General features: G+C 38.0%; 1 protein-coding gene across 7 annotated transcripts in view; it reads left to right on the top strand.

The window, feature by feature from the left end:
* The first annotated feature begins 5,309 nt into the window (after positions 1 to 5,309).
* Positions 5,310 to 18,733, top strand: part of RBFOX3 (RNA binding fox-1 homolog 3) — a 942,623-nt gene continuing 929,199 nt past the window's right edge. For all 7 annotated transcript variants that reach the window (XM_031968497.1, XM_031968495.1, XM_031968493.1 and 4 more), the window contains exon 1: positions 5,310 to 5,988. The gene's annotated coding sequence lies outside the window, so the exon portion shown is untranslated. The remainder of the gene's footprint in view (positions 5,989 to 18,733) is intronic.

Below are 18,733 nucleotides of genomic sequence, written 5' to 3'. Positions count from 1 at the left end.
TTCATAATTTCTTTTTTAATTGAATTCTTAAACATTTTAAATCACTTATCATTTTCTCTTCCCAAATCACTCCCCCCCCTGTAAAAATAAATATAAAAAGTTGTAACAAATAAGAATAGTTAAGTAAAACAAACTCCCATATTGTGCATGTCAAAAACGTGTCTCACTTTATATTATCCATTATCTGTGTCAGGAGGGGGCTAGTATGCTTCACCAGGACCTCTGGATTTATTATGATTACTGCATTAATCAGGTAAGTCTTTCAAATTTATTCATTTTTATGTTGTAAATGTTATTGCACAAATTACTGACTTGATTCTGTTCATCAGTCCCAGGTTCTCTAAAAATCATTTCTTTCTTCATTTCCTACAACACATTAGTATTCCATTATATTTATATACCATAATTTCATTGGCCATTCTCCAGTTGATGGGCATTCCTTTAGTTTCTAGTTATTAACTATAACAACAAAAAATGCTGCTATTAAATTTTGCAATATAGCTCCCTTTCTTCTATTGTTGACCTCTGGGGTATATGTCTAGCAATGGTGTTTCTGAGTATGCAGTTTATTGATTTTGGGAATATAGTCCCAAATTGCTTCCAAAATGTTTGGATCATTTCACAGTTCTACCAATCGAGTGTAATATACTGTCTTCCCAGAGACCATTTAACAGTTGCCATTTTCATTTTTAGCCTTTAGAAATTGTTTTTAAATGCATTTTTGTCACCCTAATCAAAAATCTCAAGCATTGTTTTAATTTGAATTTCTTTTATTATTAATTATTTGAAACACTTTTCATATGATTGTTGGTAGCTTTCCTTTCTTCTCTTGAGATCTGCCTTTTAATATCCTTTGAAATTAGTGTGACATTAGGTAATCAATTAATCACTCTAGGTCTCAGTTATTTGAAGTTGGATTGGATTAACTCAAAGTCCTCTAATTCTAAATCTTTAACAATCCTACACTTCTTTAATCATATCCTTTCTAATTCTAGGAAGTTTTCCTAGTTCTCCTCTCTCTAAGTTTACCTTTTTGCTACTTCTACTCAGTATTCCTGGTTCTTTCCACCAGGGTCACACAAAATAAGTTTAATCCTTTCTACCGATGATATTTCAGATATTTAAAAACAACTATTATATTCACATCTTTTCTAAGACTTGTCTTATCTAGGCAAAATATTCCTAGTTCCTTTAAATAATCCTCATATGATAGCAAGAGACTCATGGCCCTTCATTCTACCATGATTTTTTGTACTTTTCTTTATATTTTCCGGCTTATCAATGTTCTTCTTGAACTGTGGCACCCAGAATTGAACATAACACTTCAAAAGAGATTAGGTGAGGGCAAAGAACAGAGGAACTGTCTCCTTTATTCTGAGAGGTTATATTTCTCAGTGCAGCACAGTAATGCATTAAAAATATCGGAACAGCATCTGCTCTGCTCCAATCTTGTATGTCTCCTATTTTCCATGATCTTTCAAATATTCCTTATAATAGTTCAAACTAGCAATAACATCCATGCTATACTCTATGCATTCCTATGGAGAGGACTTCTTGCTTGGGATTGGATGCATGGAAAGCTTAAATTAGAATTGCCTAATTTTTATTTTGCTTCTATTTTATTTGTAAAGGAGAATGACCAGAATCACAACAAAAAATATTAACAGGTAATTGACTCCCAAATCACAAAATAAATAAGGAGATAATAAAAGATAGCTAGTTGTCCTGGAAAAATTCAAGTAATGAATTGCTTAGAGTAGAGTATGAATAGGGCATGTTGGCACATTGTGGGACATAACATTTCCATTAACCTTCTTTTCAGGGAACTTCCCTTTTGGCAATGCTCCCCCACCAGCATACATGGCCCATGCTCTATCCAAATCTATAATTTTGTTCCTTTTTTCTTTTTCTTTTTTTTTCTGACTATAGCCTAACAAACAAATGTTTTAACTCTCCCAAGTTTCTTTTGCTAGCATTAGCTGTATTTGAAGTTTAGCAATCCTGGCTATTTTTATAGATATGTGCCATGCTTTTATATTTATCCTGTCACCTTATTTTGTTTCCATATTCTGTTTATTTTTTAAAATTTAACTTGGATAGATGAGTTCCTTTGCATCCACATTGGTATTTTGAGAAAAATACTATTTTCCCTTCTCATTGAAGTTTTTTCCTTTGTGTCTTCAAATTCCACTTTGGGGCTGACTTCCTCAGTAGAATTTTAGTATATGGGATCCAACCTAACTTTCCTCTGAATTCTTTGAAATTTGCTTTCCCAAAATCTAGGGTATATGTCAGACTACTCCTTGATTTCTTTCCTTAATTTTAAGAGAAAGTGGTCACTTTTCTCCAGAATTCTGATTATTTTTATTTCCATCATTATGTCTTCTCCATTACTGAAAATCATTTCCAGAATAGAATTTTCTTTGATGTTTCCTCCATCTTTTGAAAGATGAAATTATCACCATGGCAAGTCTAAACTCATCTCTTTCCTCTTTCTGTTTAGTGGGCTTATAGCGGATCTCAACAATAAAAATCATTTCTATATCTCTTTCCATTGACCAAATTTTCTTCATCTACTTTCTTGTGTCCTACAGAAAGCCCACTATAAACTGCATGAGTTCAGAGATAATTTGGAACAAAGAAGGTTTGGAAGCAGAGAAATGTTGGCAATTCCTGATTCCTGGTTTTCCTCAGTGAATATATATATTTTAATATACAATAATATCTCCTCTCACCATTTTCACAGCTAGTTTCTTTTGAAATTCAGAATTATATTCCAGGTATGAGTTTCATGATGTTTTATTGATGATCTTTGAATTTAAACATGCTTCTTTGAGTTAGGGCATCTAGTCCCTTTGGCTTGTTGCCTAAACATTTTAAATTTTTTTTAAACTTTGATTATTATTATTATTATTGTTATTATAGCTTTTTATTTACAAAACATATGCATGGGTAATTTTTCAACACTGACCCTTGCAAAACCTTCTGTTCCAAATTTTCCCCTCCTTCCCTGCACCCCCTCCCCTAGATGGCAGGTAGTTCAATATATGTTCAATATGTTTAAATATATGTTAAATCCAATATATGTATACATATTTATAGTTTTCTTGCTGCACAAAAATAAAATCGGATCTAGAAAGAAAGAAAGAAAAAAACCTGAGAAGGAAAACAAAAATGCAAACAAACAATAACAGAAAGAGTGGAAATGCTATGTTGTAGTCCACACTCATTTCCCATAGTTCTCCCTCTGGGTGTAGCTGACTCTCTTCATTACTAAACAATTGGAACTGGTTTTAATCATCTCATTGTTGAAGAGAGCCACAACTCTGGACATTTATGAATAGCTATTTAAAATTAGGCATTTTACTACTTACTGATTGTCTTGGATTTTATCCCCTGTAAACTAGGTGTTTCAGTGGTATTAGGTACTTACATGCTATGTGCAATGATTGATTGATTGGCATACAGAGCACAATCTAAAAACCTTTCACGGGTAGATAATTAAGTATTTACTGTATAATTCACTACTTTGAAGGAGGAAGCACCTTCAGAACCTCCAGCATAAGAAATGGAGTCTTTCTTTTCTTAATAATAGTAGTTAGCATTTCTACAGCATTTTAAAGTCTGAAAAATACTTTACAAGTTTTATCTCATTTTATCTTTGCAAAAACTTTGAAGTAGTTATTATTAATTACCCTCATTTTACAGATGAGGAAATTGAGGCAGACAGAGATTAAATGATTTTTGCAGGGTCATACAACTAGCAAGTGTATGAAGTCAAATTCAAACTCAGATCTTCCTTGCTTTATTTATCACATTACCCACCTATTTCCTATTCTCTCTTTTTCCCCAAACAGATTTCCTTCCATTCAGTTCTCACTATTCTTCTTAGAATTGAAGGAAAGAGTAACCAGAGGTTGGAATTTGGTGTGAGAAAGAAATTGCTTGAATATTAAGCATACTGGACATAAGGTTTTTTGGAAAATTCCAGTAATTATGAACAAAAGTCCCTATCACTTTGTCCACATCTACAACTTCCCTCCCTTCCCCCATATAAGCATTTACATTTTTTTTTTTCTTGTCCGTAGGCCCAGCCCAAACTCTGAATTGGGTTGGTCCACACCTGCACCTTAGCTTTTCTAAGATTATGGATTTCTGGCAACCTTATTAGTCTGCTTACTGCTAGATTCCTTTAATTAAAATTTTCCTTTTTCTTTCTGCCTTTTTCTTATGCTGAACTCAAGCTTCTATGCATTTAACATTTCGCTGCCTACTCCTCATTTTCTAAAGTGGCCAGCAATGGGAATATCAACTCAGGATTGGCTTATGTGGCCTGGCCAAAATCCATTTAGGAGCTCCTATCCTTGGATGCTAATGACTTTGATTTTAAAGTCTTCTTCAGAAAACCATGAAGTAGATAGAACTGAAAATATATCTCAAAGGAATTAGCTATAGACTGAAACTCAAGATAATAGATAATAATGGGATCAGAAGAAACCAGCAACTCAGTTTTAGATAAGAATGCTAACCTAACTCTAGACATTCTTTCATTTTTACCCTCCAAAGTTATTAGGTCTTCTTGAAGAACTAGAAAGGTTTAGGCCAGACTATACACATTAGAATGGAAGTGGAGTGGACTGAAAAAAACAACTGGTTTTAGCTAAACCTCTAGCTAGGTTTTCCTCTGCTTGTCCAGGAAAGAAATTCAGGAAAACGAATCTGCTCTGCAGAGGGTTTGGCCCTAACTCCTCTGGAAATCTTTCTGGAGGATGAAGTAGAAGGAAAAGAAGATGCTAGTGTGAGAAAGTCAAGGCATATTTGGATGGGAGGAAATTGGGTGTGTAAAATCACCCACGATAGGGCTTCGCAATCTGTCCAGTTTCCCAAAATTTTATGATGGGAAATAGAGGTGGGGAGCCTTCTGGCAAGCATGAAAAAAAAGAGGGAGAGTTTGAAGTTGACAGTGGAAATACTCAGAACCGGAGACTGGCATGTATAGGGTGCGTTCTTTACGTTGTGCGTTACGGCCTCACTGAAGCAAACTGGGGAGCCTGAGAAGAAACCGGGTGGTGATGGGGACGGTTAGAGAGAGGACGCCACTTGGTGGAAGATGGGGATAAGAGGAGCTCCTGGGAGCCGACCGAGAAGATCTAATCTTTCCTGGTTTTTCCCCCTAGGCTTGACTAAACCCTCCCAGTTTCGGAGGTGCTTTCCTCACTCCTCGCTCTACCCATCACCTGCCTCAAAGCTTCTCCCCTAGGCAGGTGCGGAGGTGCCAGCCTCTCGCAGCGTTGCACAGCACGTGCGCGCCACTCGTCACCTCCTCCTAGTCCTCGCACGCCCTGGGACTGGCCGCTCCCTCTCCTCCGCCCCCTTTCCTACACGGTCTTCCCTTACCCTCCCTAACCCCGGGACCCCTCCCTCGCAGGGCGGTGCGCGCGCTACACTCGCGCGGGTGCTGCGCGGGAGCTGCTGCCACCACTGCTGCGTGCTCCTGCTCCTTCCCCTCCGTAGCAAAGAGAAAGATACAGGGAGGGAGAGGAGGAAAGAGGGAGGGAACCAGGTGTCTTGGAGCTTTCCTGGGGCAAGCTGCGCTCGCTCCCGCATTCTGCCTAGCACTAGGGCTCCAGGTGCCAAAAATCCGCTTTAGCTCCCACCCAGGACCTCAGTTTCCTTCCTGCCCCAGCTCCACGGGCTTCTTCTACCGCTTTTCTGACCAACGAAGCCTAGGCTGCTGGGCACCTCTCCCGCTGCACACGCTGCACACGAGTCGAGTCGCGTGGTAGGCTACAGAACCGAGATCCGCTGCAGCCTCTGCCGCCTCCGCCTCCGCCTTCGCCTTCGCCTCCTCCTCCGCTTCCTGCGGTCGGCAAGGCTCTCCCAGTCCCTCCGAGGGGGTGCCTTCTCCGGACACTTTGAGGGGGTGGGGAATGCAGCTAGGGGATGGCAGTGCGTCTCCCCTCACCTGCCGTTGGGAACGTTGAGACCGTGAGTAACAGCAGCGCCCCCGGCCAGCCGCTTCGGCTCCGGATTCCTATTTTATTGGTTATTATTATCTTTGGGGGTGAAAAAAGAGAAGGAAAACATGGAACCTGGGGTAGGAGATGCACCGAGGGATGGGGTTGAGTGGAGGAGGAAGAGGAGGATGGAAGAGGAGGAGGGAGATGAAGACGAGAAGGGACAAACGGGGCTTTGGAGAGGGAGACGAAGAAACCGGGGGTGGGGATAAGACGCTGAACACCAGGGATATAAATGGGGGTGGGCATTGCATCCAGGGACGCGAATGCAGGAAGTGGCTGGGGGGTGGGGAGGGAATTGAGGGACAAGAGGCTAGAGGGATTCGTAGAGGTTTAAGAGATGGAAAGCTAGGAGTTAGCAGGCACAGATGATAGGTGCTGAAGGCGAGGGCATCGCAGATTCGGGAGGACAGCGCCCTGAAGGGTTAGGGGGTCACATTGGCTCCAGCCTCTTGAGGTCGTAGGTTGACTGGGCTGATGGCTCGGGGGCAGGAAAGGAGAGGAGCAGGTTTTGTGAATGGAGGAGCAGTTGGCGTGAGGTGTTATCTCCCGGTCTAGTGGTGTTCCGCGCTAAGCTGGATCCTTCCTCTTCTTTGGCTCCATTCAGAGATGTCGGGGCAGTCCCGGGCACTGGGTGCCGTGGTAGCAGTGGCGGCTGTACAATACCCTGAGCACGGGGGAATTCCCTTTGAGGGAGGGGGTGGAGTAAGGAGGGGAAGAAGAGATTACTTCTCCGGTGGAAGGGAATTGTCAGAGGGGAGACCAGCTTCTGGGGAGGGGGGGGAGGAGGAGAGGGTCATCTCAGGTTAAAGCTTGAGACTTATTTTTGGAATGAGCGTACTAAAACTGGATAGAGCCAACCGCTCGCCCCCTCAAAGAACGAAAAGGAAGAAAATCCATTGATGCTGCCATTTCGGGGATATTTTAAATGAGGGAAGGGGGGATCCCCTTTCGGGGGGTATGTACTAGGTTGGTGGGGAGAAGGATTATCTGAAACTGGGATTTAAGCAAAGGGAGTTAAGTAGATGTTATTGGGCTAGGGTGTTGTTGATTGAATATATGCTGGCAGCAGCGATGCAGACGGTGTTGGGCACCTACCAATTCCTAAAGAGAAGCGCTGGATCCTAGAGTGCAAAAAGGGAGAGGGAGAGAGTGAGTCTGCGTGTATTTGTGTCAGGGGATGTCTATCTCTTGGGGAGTAGGGATTGGGGTATTCGTGGTGACCTTTGTAAAAAACATTCCCATTTCACTCCAGGGAATTTTCTGGTACGAGGATATACCGGAATTCTGTGAATGCTTTTGGGAGATCCTTAATTTTGCTCTTTGAAGATTTTAGCGCCTTCTTTGGGGGAGGGGTGACCAACCAGACCCATTCGTTTAGGGAGGTTTGGAGAAGCTTGGGGACTAGAACTAAACTGTCGCTCTGACCACGTTTAAACTTTCTGCCCCAACCACCCTTGGGAAGCGACTCTGCCTGGTCAGCCAGGTTCATTTTCAGTTTGGAAGGGAACCACGTTCTGCTGATTTTCCCTAGCTTATTCTACTTGTTCGCTAGTTCTCTCCTACCTATTGACATTGGGAAGGTTTGGGAGAGCGCCGCGCAAAGCCGTTTTTTATTGTTTCTTCTGCAGCCACAGAAGAGCAGAGGTGCTGCTGTGCAGAATACCAATATTGCGGGGCTCTGAGCTCTGCAATGCTCGCCCGGTCTGGGGACGCTGGAGAAGTGGGGGCAGGATGCAGAGGTGGGGGTGGGGTGTCTGAGATATCCACTAGTCCCAGATCTCGGGCAATCATCTACTTATTATTACTCTGCAACTAGTACCCCGCAATAAGCTTTTGGTCGAGAGTGGTAAATTGACCTGAATGTGTAGAGGGGAGAAAATAAATTATAAAGAGTGTGGGGGAAAGCCTTTCCCCTACCCCCAATGAGAGCTGCAGCAGGAGATGCCAGAACGTGGATCACCTTATAGACAGCTTAATATGCACAGCTTGATCACTAAGGTAGTTTAGATCGAAGGATGTTTGAAACAATGCATATGTTGGGAGTTGTGGGAACCCACACTTGAAGAAGAATTTAGGGAACAGAATGAGGAGCAGGGAAAGCCAGTTTATGTTTGGGAGAAACAAATTTCCCTTCCCCCTGGCTCCCACGTGTGACTGGATGGCATTGGGGAGATTCCGGTGTTTACAAGAAAACCAAGTACATTTATGATGGGGTTTTTCTTGTTTGTTTCTTAAGAAAAGCTAATAAAGAGGCGGTACTTAGATGTATCTGAGACATAGTTGAACTCTGACTTGGAACAGAGTTCAGGAAAAGAGATATGGGATAGAAATCCCTCCATCAGTGTTCACTGAAAAGGCGCATGAAGGTGCGCTTTTGGGCTCTAATTCCCTGTTAAAAAAGCAGAGATACATAGCTTAGTGGGCCCACATATCAGATCGAACACAAAGGTACTTTTGAACCGAGGACGCAGTATTTAATTAATTGAATGGTGCCATTTAATAATTGTTTCAGATCAGAAACTTGCTTGGGCTTTTTGCTGGTCTGCTAAAAATAAATAAATAAAATGGATAAACATTCCAGCAGAACCTGCTCATTAAGTTTACATTATGGATTCTTAACGGATGTCTTAATTAGTCTGTGTTGTTAACAGGGATATTACACTAATTAAAATCGGACCCTCCAGGTGAACGTAAATTGTAAAGGGAAAAATAGTGGTATTAAAAGCACTGGATCATTAGAGAGAAGGCTGAGCATGAGGCTTAGGAAGGAACATGGGCCCCCTTGCTCTGGCTGCTAGCTCCTATACTGTAACCAGTAGGAGTTGCCTAAGTTCAGATATGTCTCATTCATCTGATTTGAGGTCCTGGGACAGCAGTTGAATGGGGTCTATGGGTTTGATTGTTTTCATTTTGACTTTGGCCCTGACACTTTGTGTTCTTCACTCTTCCCATATTTGCTATGGCACTGGCCAATTCCTAATCAGGCAACCACAAGCCCAAGGCTGTTTTCTTTGTAAGAGTGTAGGAACACAGTATTCCTCTTGCTTCTGAGTTTAGCTGCAGGTTGGAAATTTAGCCTAATTTAGACTGTGATGGTGCTGTCAGGGAAATGTGGTTTAATTTTACTTTAATCCCACAATTCTTCTTTGGAGGGGCACAGCTGCAGTCTGGCCATACTTAGGGCAGGAGGTAGGGAAGTGAACAGAGATAAATTATGTACTGTTGTTTGTCTCCAACCCAAGCTACTTCCCTCTCACTTCTGTGAGTATTTTGAACAGTTGAAACTGTGGTCACTGAGGAGAAATTTTTGAAGAGAAAAGGTTAAAATATACAAAAGAGAAAGCTTCTTAGATTTATGTGCTGTGATTGTATCTATGAGCCTCATAATTTTTAAAAAAGTATACATAAGCAGATACATAACCTCTTCCTGAGTCACTGCCTTACCGCTAGCAATGCCCTCTAGCCCTGAAACTGGGCCTGGTCTATGGCTTGGGTTTCCCTGGGAAGGATGAGGATTTTGGATACAAAAGTAGTTAGTAGGGATGGGAATGCCCTTTTCTGGCTTTTCCTTAGTTTTTTGGAATCGAGAGAGGCTTCAGATCATTCTCTTTCTTCCCTCTCTGTAACAAAGCAGAAAAAGAAAGGCTGATGTTATCCCTCCTATATATTCAGGCAAGCAGGATACTGAGATTGTTGCATGCATACAACATGAGTTGTCACCATGGTTGGTAGATTCTCTTCGCCACCCTATAGATGAGAGATAAATACTGGGTACTGAGGAGTAAAGATGTGCAACCAAGACTGAATTAGCATTCCTAGCCACTTAGAGGTGTTTTCCTTTGATGTGGAGTAAGTCATTCATATCCAGGACAGGATTGAAGTGCCCCCCCTTTTTTTTTTGCTTCTGCAGTCTCATTATGATCACTGAGGGTTTAAGATGTCTTGTTTTCCCCATCCTTAGCGTGGGATTCTCAAAGTTTGGGGACAATCTGATATACAAGCCACTAGGTTGTTATTCAGTCATGTCCAACTTTTCTTGACCTCATTTGGGGGTCATTTTCTTGGCAAAGACTTTAGGATGGTTTGCCATTTCCTCTTGTACCTCATTTTTTTTTAAATTTAATAGCCTTTTATTTACAGGATATATACATGGGTAACTTTACAGCATTAACAATTGCCAAACCTCTTGTTCCAATTTTTCACCTCTTACCCCCCTCCCCCACCCCCTCCCCTAGATGGCAGGATGACCAGTAGATGTTAAATATATTAAAATATAAATTAGATACACAATAAGTATACCTGACCAAAACGTTATTTTGCTGTAGAAAAAGAATCGGACTCTGAAATATCGTTGTACCTCATTTTTACAGATGATGAACCAAAGAAAACAGATTGAGTTAACTTGCTCAGGGTCATAGGTAGGAAGTGTCTGAAGCCACATTTGAACTTAGGAAGATGAATCTTCCTGACTTCAGGCCCTACACTGGAGCCATAGGATCACTTAGCTATTGTTTAGTTGCTTTATAGTCAGAATACATAGACTCGATTTCTGTTTCTACTTTTACTAGTTAAGTGATCTTGGGTAAATAACATAAAAATCCCTAGGCCTCAATTTCCTTACTGTAAAGTGAGGTTCCCTCATAGGATTTTTGAGTGTCAAATGAGAATGTATTATTATCTAAATGTAAGTCTCCAAGGTGATAAATTGTGTACATAAAGGGTTAGCTTGTATTGGTGCAGGGAATTTCTTCACCTAGACTGATGCAATCACAAGATTTTACAAATGTAAAGTATTATTATTGTTGTCCAGGTTTTTGATGATGGGAGCTGAGTATAGGCCAAATACTGTATAGATAGGAAACAAACTTAAAAGTGAGAAAGGTATTGATCTGAGAGCTGGGGCAAATAAAAATTTGTAGTTTATTTTTTAGGTCTTGGTGACTAAATTGGCAAGGTATTGTTGCAAGGGGGAATATCATTCCCAGTTCTGTAACCTCACTAAGCATAGCCTTTGTCTGCTCAGATGGGAGGGGCAAGGAGAGCAAAGGGAATCTCCAAAGATCTATCCAAAGAGATGAGTTATACATAGTGTGGAGCAGCAGGGGCAAAAGCTAAATTGAAATGTCATCATTGTTTTTGTTTTCAGTGGTTGCAGTGTAGGGATTACCTTTCTCTCATATGTCTTCAGTTTTTGGTTGGTTGTCTTTCAGTGTTTATTTATTTCCTCGCTCCTGCTTGATACTCTGTTATGAAGACAAATGGAACCTGACATAGAGCTGTCATTTGGTGAGGAATTTTTTATTTTTAAACATGTGAAGGGGAAAAGCCATATTGTAACTTTTTTTTTCCTACCTTGAAAACAAAGACTTATCCTTAGAAACCTGGATTCCCCCAAATCCCTACAGCACCTATTTTCTTTTTCACATGGCACTGGCTTGGTAAACAAGATCCCATTTGTATCTAAATCTTTTTTATTAGGTATAATATTTCCCCCTTTATTTTATACAATATTATATATTCTTTTCACAAGCTCATGAAACATTCATGTAGTCTAAACATTTAAGCTTCTGCTTCTGTGAAGTCGTATTCCTTCTGCTATATCACTGCCTCCATTTTATTTATTTATTGGTTTTCTATCCCTGCCTATACCTAACTCCAAGCTTTTTCTTTCTCTTGTGTGTGTTTCTGTATACTATTTCTGTCTCTGTCTCTGTCTCTCTCTTTCTCTTTCTCTCCCCAACAAACTTACTTTCTTGACTCCCTTCTTTATATTTAACTTTAAAATTGCTCTTTTTTCATAGGATGTGGTAAACACATATATGCCAAAATATACTCATTTTAGTCTGGATCTCTTAATTTTATCAGTCTAGGACTTTTCTTGTATACTATTTCTGTCTCTGTCTCTCTCTTTCTCTTTCTCTCTCTCATAAACTTACTTTCTTGACTCCCTTCTTTATATCTAACTTTAAAATTGCTCTTTTTTCATAGGATGTGGTAAACACATATATGCCAAAATATACTCATTTTAGTCTGGATCTCTTAATTTTATCAGTCTAGGACTTTTCTTGTGAAGAAACTCCCTTCATCAATATAAATGGACAACTCAATTTTAAGTCTTTGAGAGTTTTTTTGGAAGTTGGAGAGGCTGGAACTTGTTCATTGTATATGTGAGGGATGTGAAATGTGTGGGTGTTCTTTCTGGTTACAAAGCTTTCAAATTGTATCTTTTTTTGATTTCTGAGGCAAGTAATGTAACATTATGTCAATTTTTACAAATGAAGAAATTAAGGCTTAGACAGATTAAGAAACTTGCCCATGGAAAGGAACTCATTTTATGAATCTAAGTTTAACGTCCTTTATTTTAAAAATAAATATTTTTTAAAAATGTAAATGACAGAAATGAATAAATTTCTCTCTATAATTTGTCTCTATTTTTAAAAAAAATCTGTGGATATCCTTTTCTTCCTTAAAAAAATATTGGTGTATCTTTTCCCCAATCATACCTCAGTAGCTGTGTTCCTTGACATAAAGAAAAAATCAAAGTACTCCCTTATAATAATTAAGTATATCATGTGGCAAATGTATACTTTATTTGTATTCAAAAATGTATATTTCATTCTGCACCCTGAATCCATTACTTATGCCAAGAGATGAGAAGCATGGTTTCTCAGCCTTCTGTTGCTGTTGGTCAGCCTACTCACTTCACTTTTCTTCCCTAGTTTCTCTAAACTTAACTTTTTCATCATTTCTTATGGCACAATAATATTTTATTATGTGCATATGCCATAATTTGTTCAACTATTCCCCAAATTATGGGTACTCATTTTGTTTTCTAGTCTTTTCTGCTGTTTTGCCACAACAAAAAAAGTATTACTATAAATGTTCCTCTATTTGTGAGTCTTTGTTCTCTTTCTCTGATCTCTTTGGGTATACCTTCTATGTGCTAGTAATTATAATGCTAAATCAAAAAGTTTGCATTTTTGGGGTGTGGTTCCATATTATTCCATCAATAGATCATTAGTATGCCTGTCTTCCTATGACCCTTCTAATGATTGTCAGTTTCAATTTTTGTCCACTTTACCAATCTGATGAGTGTGATGGAGCCTTCAGGTGGTTTTAATGTGCATTTTTTTCTTAGCAATTTGTAACATTTTTTCTTATGATTGATGATGATAGCTTGTTTTCTTTTGAGCACTGCTTGTTTCTATCTGTTGAGAAATGGATAATTTTTAATGCATTTCTAACATTTCCCTATTAACAGAAAAAGTTGGTGAAACATTTTCTCCCCATTTGTTTCCTTTATAATTTTAACTGAATTGATTTTGTGCAAAACTTTTCAAATTATATGTAGACAGAACGTTTATTTAATTTTATGTGATTCTTTCTATCTTTTGTTTGGCTCCAAACTTTTCCTTTATCCATAGATGTGAAGAGTATTATCTTCCCTATTCCTTTTCTTTGTGATTTCATTTTTTATATCTACGTTAAGTATTCCTTTGGAACTTAATGTAGCATATGGTATGAAATGTTGGTCTAAACATAATTTCTGCCACATGGATTTCCAGATTTTCTAGAAGTTTTTGTCAAATAATGAGCCTTAGGTAGTTAGGGTCTTTGGGTTTATTTAATAGCATGTATGCCATATTTGTTTACTTCTATGTATTTTGTAGTTCTATGTCCTATTACCTTCCTTCCTTCCTTCCTTCCTTCCTTTCTTCCTTCCTTCCTTCCTTCCTTCCTTCCTTCCTTCCTTCCTTCCTTCCTTCCTTCCTTCCTTCCTTCCTTCCTTCCTTCCTTCTTTCCTTCCTTCCTTCCTTCTCTTCCCTCCCTCTTTCTATCCTTCTCTCCTTTCCCTTCCTGTGGGTAGTCTGCCCAAAGGAATATAAATTTTGATCACTATTAATACTTTCCAAGATCTTGGAGTTCCTGGGCTATATTTCTTTCTTAAGCACTGAGCCTTAAACCTTAATCACTCTGGCTCTCATTGGCCAATGGGTCAAGCTCCATTTAGTTTTTATTTGGGTCCTGATTGGCTCAGAGTGAATGTACATAGCAGTTGTTTCTGTTTTGGCTGGAGACCCTCATCCCCTTTTGAGATGATTTTTTTTTTACTTAGGTATAAAGGCCACTCTTTGCCTCATTTCTTTAATCACTGAATTTGCACTTGCCTCAGTCAAACTCAGATTTGTTAAAAGATTTTGGTTTAAAAAGGCCAAGGCCTCCTGCTGCATCCAGGGCTACCTCTAGTGGTCTTTATCTATATCTTGCCTCTGGACCCAGATGGCACTGGAGGAAAAAGTAAGGCTGGTGACTTTCCATAGCCCTCTGTCACTCAAATCTTTTTTTTTCATTTTTAGTTTGTTTTATACATTTATTTTAGTTTTTAACATTCATTTTTATAAGATTTGAGTTCCAATTTTTTTCCTTCTTTCCCTCTTCTCCTTTCCAAAGTCAGCAAGCAATCTGACATAGTTATACATGTACAATTATGTTAAACATATTTCCACATTACACATATTTCTTGTGAAAGGATCAGAAAAAAAGGAAAAACCATGAGAAAGAAAGAAAAAAAGCAAAAAACAAAAAATCTCACTTACATCTAATTCATTTGCATATAATGGTATAATCTATCTACCTGCTGTTTTGGTGGTATCTTCAAGAATGAAGGACAAACAACAAATCTTCATTTTGGATATAGGTTTTATAGATCAATTATTCTTTTAAAAATCATTTCCATATAATTGTGGTCATTCAAGTTTTATAGTAGAGTTTAAAAATATTATTGCTAGCCCCTCCTTACTTCTAATACATTTTTTCTTTTTTTCCCTTTGTCTTAAAGATTTATTTTCTGTAAATGAATTTTGTTGTTATTATTGTCATTATTTTTAGTTCTATTAATAATGTAACTAAGTGTCTCATGATATGCTATTACATAGGTCTCATGTTTATTGCACAGTATCACTGACACTGGTGTTGGGTTGGTCCTTTTTTCTTGCTAAATCTCCCAGGGCTCTGAGAAGTGATTGTATGCTATGGTTCTGTTAACTTGCATAGTGAATTATAGAAACTAGTCTTTTCCCCTATTTCTTAATTATCAGAGTTTGGACTGACTGTAATCCCTTGTTCTGAGTGTTAGCAGTTTCAATCTTGGCCCACCTTTATTAAGAAGAATTAGACTCTCTTCTCTCACATTCCCTGCTCATTCATTCTTCCACTTCTGTGTCCCCAGAGACAATTTTACTTTTAGTTCATGGCTTTGGGTCTCCATTTTAAAAAGCAGGGAATAAAAGCTATATACAATGAATAATATAAATCAGATATGGGGCAGGCTATTTATTCCTGCACACACGCAAAAGGCTAAATATAAAAAAGACTCAAAAAAACCACACATTTACTGAAAAGCATTCAGAAACATAACTGCTGAAACGCTAATACTTAACCTTATTTTAACATAAAGAAGTTTGTATGACTTATAATTAAGCATCTTACATTTCACTTTGCTTATTGCACTGTCTAAATAACTTCAGGTAAAAATTGGCTGGTAAAAGAGCTATGCTTGGAAAAATCCTCTTGTCTGTGGCCATCTTCTCCCTCAATAGCAGAAGCTTTCTCTGTTTCCATGTTATTCCTGTGGCTACTGCAACCAATTGCTCCTCTTGTTGAACCTAGTAGTTGTGGATCGCTTGAACTTTATAAGACCACTTCCAAAACTTGGATGGATCCTTTTCAAGATACTCTCTTTCTCAAGATCAAGAAAGAAAAAGCACAAAAGAGGCAGCCCAAACTTAGGGTTTTGCTTACCTAGTCAGGTTGTATACTTTTGATGTCATTTACTTGCATCATTTATTGATATTAAGATAGCATTATATGTAAAGGTTCATATAGTTTGGCATAATAACTAATTAAATGCAAATGCTTAGATATCTTTCTACTCACTTTTACTGATATATAAAACAGACTTTTTCTTCGGTCTTAGATTAAAAAATAGATTTTATTCACTCTGAACATTTCCTTAGACTAAGAAAGTCAAATGAGATATATAAACTATTTTTGTTGTTGTTTTATCATTTTTAGTCACAGTCAACTCTTTGTGACCCTATTTGGGGTTTTCTTTTTTTTTCTTTCAATATGTAAACATTTTTATTTAAAATTTTAAGTTCTAAATTCTATCCCTCCTCCTCCTTGAAACAATAAGCAATCAAATACAAGTTATACATATACAATTATGTAAAATATCAGTCATTTTGTACAAGAGGACTTGAATGAAAAAGTGAAAATAAAGAAAGTGAAAATTAGCATGTGTAAGTTTGTATTCAGTCATTATCAGTTCTTTCTTTTGAAGCAGACAGTATGCTTCATCATGAGTCCTTTAGGATTGTTTCAGGTCATTGTATTGTTGAGAATATCTAAGTCATTCACAATTCTTCATCAAACTATTGGTATTACTATCACAATGTTCTTCTGGTTCTGTTCACTTCACTATACACCAGTTCATGTAAATCTTTCCAAATTTTTCTGAAATCATTCTGCTTTTCATTAGCAATTCCCTCATTGATGGGCATCCCTTTGATTTCCAATTCTTAGCCTCCACAAAAAGAGCTGTTTTAAATATTTTTGTATAAATAGGCCCTTTTCTGTTTGGGGTTTTCTTGGCAAAAATATTAGTGTGGTTTGCCATTTCCTTCTCTATGTCATCTCTCAGATGCAGAAACTGCAGTAAATAAGGATAAGTTACTTGCCCAGGGTCACACAGCTAGTATCTGAGGACAGATTTGAACTCAGGAAGATGAGTTGTTCTGACTCTTGGCTTGGTGTTCTTTTCACTATGCCAACTTATTTTCAGAGATTCAGGGAAGCTTTGTATCAAAAGCCCTTACATATATTTTCTGTTCAACTTTTTTTTCCTTTAGGAAGAACAACTTTTAATGTCCTACTTTAAAAATAGAAATATTTCAATAATTTTATTTTCACCATAATAACTAACATTTATACAGTACTTAAAACATTTTTAAAGTCTTTATTTACATTATTTCACTCAAGCTGCTTGAAAACCTTATGAGGTTGGTGCTATCTGCATAATTTTCGAATCTACAAGCCTGAAAGAGATTTGCCATGTGGTCATCCATAGCTCATATCAAGGCAGGCTTTTAACTCTCCTCTTCTTGGTTCTGAGTTCAATATTTCTATCTCTCTCTGTTATTCTCTGAGCAAACTCTCAGAATGTTCTCTCATGATTGTTTTGTACCATACATTACATTGTACTAAAAGCAGAGAGAGAGATAAAATCAGTGTGAAAGACATGGGTCTGTATAAGAATTGATAGATTTTTTTTTTCCAGTCATTAGGGAATTCCATTTTACTAACCTGCTTTGAATTTTCTTGCTATTTTACCCACATCTTCATTTTATTAGTTACTTTCTTAACCAGGAATGGCCTGTGCTATACAAAGCTAACTCCTAAATAGACCAAACCCTTTCCTCAATGCAAAACCTTCAACACACAAGGCTAATATGACACAGCTTTTAAACAAACGTATAAAGCAATTTACTCATGGATAGATTCTGAATTCAGTAACTATGTCTGTAACTATGTATCTGTCTGTCTGTCTGTCTATCTATCTCTGTCTCTATCTATAACATGGAATTAGTATTTTCTGTGTGGATACAGTGAGGTAGCACAGTAGATATAGTGCTGGTCCTGGAGTTAGAAGGATCTGAGTTCAAATTTGGTTTCAGACATTTACTAGTTGTGTGATTCTGGGCAAGTGAGACCTTTGTTTACCTCAGTTTCCTTATTTATATAAAAATGTGGATAAACCTTGCCAGGATTATTGTGAGGATCAGATGAAATATTTATAAAATGCTTAGTCTAATGCTAAACACATAGTAGGAACTATGTAAATGCTTACTCCTCTTTCCTATAGGTAAGTGAGAAATAAGTAGGGAGAAAGGCTTGTTTAGAGTAAGATGTTATTCTGGCTTACCAAATGCTGTGTCCTAAGGTGGAGATATAAAGGAAAGAATATTGGATTTGGAGTCAAAAGTTCATTTCAGTCCTGTCTGAACTTTTCTGAGGCTATTTGAAGTTTTCTTGGCAAAGATACTGCAGCGGTTTGCTATTTCTTTTTCCAGTTCATTTTACAGAAGAGGAAACTGAGGCAGCAGGGTTAAGTGACTTGTGTAGGGTCACATAGCTAGAAAGTATCTAAGACTAGATTCGAACTCAGGTTTTCCATTGTGTCATCTCGCTGTTCTTTAGTTGTTTAATTATTTTGCATCGAACATGTAAGTGATATGACTATTCCCTGTTGCAAGTTCACAGAAAGTAAGATTGTAATTTTGGTACTCAAGTAGTCAATACATGCAAATGTTAATTGTATTATCCACAAAGAAGAACAAAGGGAATACAGCAGAAAAACCACATGTTTTTTCAAATCCTTGGATATATTTGACTATCTAGTTCAATTTTTTGATTAGCAAGGGTATTCCATTATATCTCATTATATTTGTGGAGAAATGGTTGTGTCTCTGGATTCAAAACTCCTGATTACTATTAGTGTAATCATTAGTTTAGTCTTTAAAACAAGGAGGATCCAACAAAAATAAAGACAAAGTTACAAGTTTAAAAAATTATTCTCTGGAATTAATGATAATAGTGCAAATATACATCTACTATGTGCAAAGTATTATATTAGGCACTAGAGTGACAGCAAA

Source organism: Sarcophilus harrisii, chromosome 4 (genome assembly GCF_902635505.1).
Source record: "Sarcophilus harrisii chromosome 4, mSarHar1.11, whole genome shotgun sequence".
NCBI classification, from domain to species: domain Eukaryota; kingdom Metazoa; phylum Chordata; class Mammalia; order Dasyuromorphia; family Dasyuridae; genus Sarcophilus; species Sarcophilus harrisii.
The sequence above is the reverse complement of the archived record's forward strand: the minus strand, read 5'-3'. Positions and strand labels throughout refer to the sequence as shown.